The sequence below is a fragment of the Thunnus thynnus genome, chromosome 6 (genome assembly GCF_963924715.1).
Source record: "Thunnus thynnus chromosome 6, fThuThy2.1, whole genome shotgun sequence".
Lineage (NCBI taxonomy): Eukaryota > Metazoa > Chordata > Actinopteri > Scombriformes > Scombridae > Thunnus > Thunnus thynnus.
The window spans coordinates 27,112,761-27,119,163 of NC_089522.1; positions in this window are offsets into that span (position 1 = coordinate 27,112,761).

A 6,403-nucleotide genomic window follows, 5' to 3' on the forward strand; every position below is an offset into this window, starting at 1 on the left:
CATGTTCATATATATATATACATATATGTATATTTAATTTGTTTTCTGTCGCCATCCACTGTATGTAACAGTGTGACTAGTTTGTTTCCCATCCTTTCACACCCGTCTTTCATCACAACATCAAGTCTCATGTGAATTCCTACCCTGCGCCGTCCCCTTCCACACCCTACAAGGCAAATATTCCCTCAAGGCCGTTCAACGGTGCTGTAAAACAGTCCTGTTGTCACAAATTGCCAGAACCGTAAAAGCCAGCACAACAAGCACATACCATTGACATAAATACATATGAGACGAACCAAATGCTGCACGGTGCAAATTTGAAAGGTATTAATCCCTGTTGATATGAGCATTAATGTATGTATAGTATATACTTGGACATACATTCCTATCTGACCTCGAACTCTATGAGGTGAATCCTGAGCTGAGATCATCTTATTTTGCACGTGTTTAGCTTAAGGGACAACCAACAGACTCCACCCGTGTGAGAGTATTAAGTTCATTTCTCTTTTAATTGTCAGCTCTACATTTACTCATTCCTCCAGTTCTCCATACAGTCAAACTTAAAGGGTTGGCTCATCAAAATACATTAAAAAAAATCCACATTTTCTTATTGTATCTAGCCATGCAGATAGTCTCATTTGCCCAGGTTTTCAGATAGCCACCGCTGAGTTTCTCTGGCACTGCCCCAGTACAATGAAGATAAATGGATTTTAATATATGCTTCTCACAGAATTGAAAATAATCAGCAGCAACATCTCTTTCTCTCAATAATCCAGAGGCGTGGTTGTGAACATTTTTCATTGCAACTATTTTCTAACAAAGAAATAGTCCCTATGAAAACTGTTGACAGTGCAGTGTGTGGATTATCCAGAGTAAAGCAGGCATTGTTTCCTTTTTTAAAATATGTTTTTTTATTGCTTTGTGCACCACAAACAAAATTCCATTCGTCTCCATTGTACTGGGGTTTGTGGAAGACATTTCAGGGGTGCATACAAAACCTATATTTCCAAATATCACTAGAGTGAAGTAAAAAAAATACATTTTATTTGAAAAATGGATGAACCAACCCTTTAAATAAATCTTCTCTTCTACAGTTTTTCTTCAATGTCATACAAGTCCCACAGCTCTAGCCTACTCCCCTCCCATCCTTCATCCGATCCAGCTCTTAGTCGCTCCACCCCTCTACTCCTCCATCCAGCCAAGAGTAGTGTATGTGCAGTGGAATCTGGGATTATGAACAAAACTCAGCTGGTTGTTTTTATTGTGGGGTGGCTCCCCCCTCAGCGTAGTTACAGCTGCCAAATACGTCATGTTTTCCCTTTCCATGCCAAAGCACACCCCTTCTACTCACTGATGGTAAGATAATGTTGGGCGGGAATGGAAGGGTGGGAGTTAAAGGACAGCACTTAAGAGACGGGACCCTGAGGTCAGGAGGTGTGGTCGGTGTGATGAGCCAGTGATGAAAAATTAAAAGATGAAAAACTTTCCGGTTCATGAAAAGGTTACAAAAACGCCAGAAAGGTATTAGCAAAGTCTGCTGATCCTGCATGATAAATTATTTGAAACATTAGGTCACAGTATTAAGTGGAAAACTGCAACACAGATAGACAGGCAACACATGAATCTTTTCCCGCAAACCCCTTACCTCCCACCATCAAAGAAGGGTTAAAGATGGGTTAATCCTCCTGTCAGTGCCCCTGAACCAAGGCACTGGCAACAGAACTGGAGAAAGTCCCCGGGCGCTGCACTGCTGCTGCTCACTACTCCTATAGCGTGTGTGTATATGATGGGTCAAATGCAGAGGATCAATTTCCCTTCGGGGATCAATAAAGTACTTCTTCTATTTTCTGCAAGAACAGGAGACCCATGCAAACAGGGAGAACATGCAAACCCCACAGAGAAAGGACCTGGGACAGCCGGGGTTCAAAGTCAGGACATTCTAACAACCGAGCCACTGTACTGCACATAAACACAATGCAGTATGAACCATCGTGTATGGTGTTCATTCTGACCAAAAGCGAAACTGTGAATAAGACAACATGAATTCTCTGAAGCTTAGGCAATAACAGAATAACTCTCCTATTGGCTCTGTTTTTGGTCTCCTGCCATCCCTGAGTGAAATACTTGGCTCTTCATAGCTGCTAAATGCTCCACTATTTTCACCAGCTAGTTGATAACTTTGTCTATCATTTGGTGCTGGGTAGGTGGTGTGCAGTGGGGGGGTTTTTAGAGCTTTTTTTTTTTTTTTGCTGAAAATAGCTGCCTGCTGGAACCGATGTTGACGAGAGCAGCGAAAGTGAACAAAACAGTAAAGTTGTGGGCAATAAAACCAAAACAAAGAGCTGAAAGATGCTGTGAAGCTCCCTCAAGCTGAGGGAAACTGCAGAGTCTGGTAATAATTCTTTAAGGGTCACTATGAGCAACCCTCATCCATGCCATATAAAAATATTGATGATAGATTTTGATAAATATGTGTAAAAAGTAAACAAAATCAAATTGGATGAAAATTCAGGAAATAAGATCATTTATAAGATAAGATAAATAATATCTCAACGAGCAACTGGAAAGCTGCATGCTCAAGTCTAAACTTGGGAGAGGAAGTTTACTACACAAACCCTGTACTGTGAATACACTGTTACTGTGGAGGAGAGTAAACAAAACAGCTTTCCAAATTGCACCGGACAATTTAATCTCACCGAGTAATCTCAACAACAAAAGAAATGACCCGGCCTGATTTAACACAGGCACAATCACACAATGTATTAAAGCAGTAGGGTTGGACAGGGGAAAAATATCTGAATAAGTACACAAGCTTCCTAGAGCTGTGATCAAAACAGATCACATGCTGACCGTAAATAAGGCATAATTAACCCTAACTTGGAATCAATTAACACAACTCCATACGCAGTGTTTTATGTGTTTCAGAGACCAAAGAGGAGAGTTTGAAGAGGGAGTCTCAGAAATGTACTCTACTTGAACTTGATGATATGAAATATGTTTTTGACACATTGGCAGCGGTGAAAGGGCTTTTTTTTCCCTCTCTCACACCCTCAAATGCACACAACAGTATGCATCCACCCACATTGACATAGACATTCTCTCAAAACCCCAAGTGCATGACGACTGAGAGAGAGAGAGAGAGAAATATACTTCCACATAGTTTGAAGAAAAAAAAAACATGCATGATGGGAAATGTGCTATGCAGTTTCAAAGCTGGGATCCACATTAAGGGAGGGGTCCACTGTAAGACAAATATGGGGCCCCACTGACTAATGTGCACACATAAGGGAGTGACCAGACACATCCTACAAGTTAGCGTCCCATCAGACAACCATGTCAAAGGCCAGTTAGTTTTTAATTGTTATGTGCATTGACATTTTACACTTTCAGTCCTGATTAAAAAAAAAGTCACAACCCTGTTTGTTTAGTGTTAATTAAGTACGGGTTCATGTGTGGTGTGGTATGAGGTTATATTTTATGCGGCCAATTTTTAAATCTCTTGTGGTATTACTGTGGGATTTTCTGATGATTCATTTCACTTTGTTGTTTCTTCCTGGAATTTATATGATTGCTACAATCATTGTTAAAAATGAGGGGACTGCACTGCATCACAGAAATAATGAATATACTAATGAACCAACTATGAAAATCTTAAATGTAATATTTTGTCACCATAGACACCTAAACAACAAATAACAACAGACACTTAAATTGATTTCCCGTCTGTTTCCTGCACATTGCTCCATGCTGTCGTTGTCTATTCCCAACATCTGCTGAAGGAAACAATCTGGAAGGCATTGGCTCTTTTTTCCAGTGATGCAACTGTCCACAGAAAAAAAATACATCACACCCTGTAGTAAACTACACTATAAGTCCACGCAATTGATCTCGCACCAATAATTATTTACTAAAACTGACTTCAGTGCGTTTTATAAGCCTAATTTATCAGGCGAATAAAGAGATGTGATAGTGGCTTAAACATTCTTTTTAACTGAAACTTAAAACTTAAATGTTCATTTAAAAGTTAATTTAAAATGTACACACTTTGAAATAAGCATATAAACAACATTCTACAAGTGATTTACATCAACCCATACTTACATAATCCAAACTAGATATTAGATAGAGTGAAGCAGATAGAGGAAACTGAGATTTCAATGTGATATTGTTGTGTTAGGATGCCCCCTGCTGTGGTGTTAGGAGCAAACTGGGGGTAAACTGGAAACATGTAAGCCACAGTGAAAAGAAACAAATAATAAACAAAGTGAAGGCAAATAATTTGTATAATGTTAGAAATGTGATAAACATGGCCCAACCAAAGTTTTAACATCAGCTATGTGGGATGTTGAATCTATTCCACAGAATGTTTTTTTTCTCATGCACATTGTGTCCAGTAATAATAAAGCTGCTTGATAAATGTGTTGAAGCGATAATCATCGCTGCTTATCCTACGCTGGAAAAGTATTTCAAAATAGAATATGTCTCATTACTCTCACAGGAGGAAAAGCACAGATGTAAATTTAAAGAAATAAATGATGGTTGAATTCCAATTAGCTGCTTTGTTTTCAGGTTGCTGGTATTGTGCATGTTTGTTTACCGTCACACTGTCATGGCTTACTGGGACATTTAATATAGCCATTGGTAATGTTGTTAGTAACAATAACAATAATATAATAAGTCAATATATCAACATACCTTTCTTAATGACCTCTCTAGGTTAAAGGTCAACACTATACTGGTAAGAACTTCCTGCAGGATAGGCCACAACACATAGTGGTTAATGGTTCTAAATCCGACAATAGTTTTAAAAACAGGGATCCCACAGGGCTCTGTTACATCCCCAGTTTTTTTTTCCGATCAACCAACATGTAACACTGTTAAATTAACACTATTACGTATAAGTACGCAGGTGCCGTGGCCTTGGTGGCCCACTAGAATGATAAGCATTTCCTGTTGGCCTACCACAACTATATGGACACTATCAACATCACTGATAACAGCTCTTTGGAGATTAACTCTTCAACACAAAGGTGTGTTGCGGTCTGAGTCCTGTCAACATCACATCCTGGTGTCAAATTTATCTCTATTAAAGGACAGATTCACAGTCTTAAAACAATAGTCAGGTCCCCAAATGAACACTGAAAAAAAGGTTTTTCTTGCTAAAATCATTCAGAAACACTGTCCGAGGAAACACTAAGAGTGAATTTTATGCGGCAGAAAATCCACTTGATATGATAACTCAGAGTCTCATATAAGCTTCAGAAAAAAACTTTTAAACTAATTTTTGCATAAAATGACTGAGTGGACACACTGTGGATTTTGGCCCCCATCACTCACATTGAAAGCGTATTTACTTTTAATCGCCAGTATGAACAGGAGGAATGATTACAGCGAGTAAAAAACCTCTTTCAATGTTCATATAGGTGCCTGACTGTTGTTTTAAGACTGACTTGAAAAATTGTGAACCTATCCTTTAAGAACAAATTAAAACTTTCTAAGATCATCAACCATGCAGGCATCAACTAGTTCCCAGATCTCCAGTCAGTAAAACAACCTTATCACACATTCCCTTCAAGAGTAATATGAACTTCCCTTGCCAGGACAAACATATTTAAACAAGAACGAATGAATGAATTCTAACTTCCATTAACATGATAAACAAGCAGTGGAGATTTACATGCACCACGGAATTTCCTGTGTATATATATAGCTTACATATACATCTACAATACATTCAATGCTCTATCTAAAAGTGCTACATCAGGTGTGTAGGCAGGTGTTTTGGAGGAAAACACAAAGGGGAAGGGTTTTTTTTTTTTTTTTGGGAAGTCCAACTGCTACAGCGAGTTTCCCCATCAACATGGTACTCTCCCAGAATTCACTTAACCGTTAATGGGGACAGATTTAAACCACAGCAACTGCTGCAGTCTTTCAGTTGATCCTCCAGCAGTCTTTCAGTTGATCCTCCAGTCGACTGAAAAGTGAAAATAGAGGAGCAGGGCAGTGAGCTTATGATCGTGTAATTACAATTATAAAGGTCACACGTTCACTAGATTGCATCCCATATTATGCAAATTCGTCAATAAAAACCCTTGTCCCTTTATAAATTAAAGGCTACTGTGGACTGAAACGAGTTTCCTGATGTATTCATACCACTGCACCCTCGTTGGCTCCTTAAAAGAGGTCAGGAGAGGTGTACAAACGAAGCTAGAGTGAAACCGGAGGTTCGTCAGAGTGACGACTCTCTCCTTGGCTGTACCACTCCCGTTTTGCGCCTGTTTGTAAACATGCGTCAGAAGCACGTGATCCTGTCGATGCGTTTTCAGCGACGTCCAATGAGAAAACGGGGGTGTGTGCGGTGGGCGCGGCTTGATTATGTTGCTGTGAAAATGTCGATGGATGA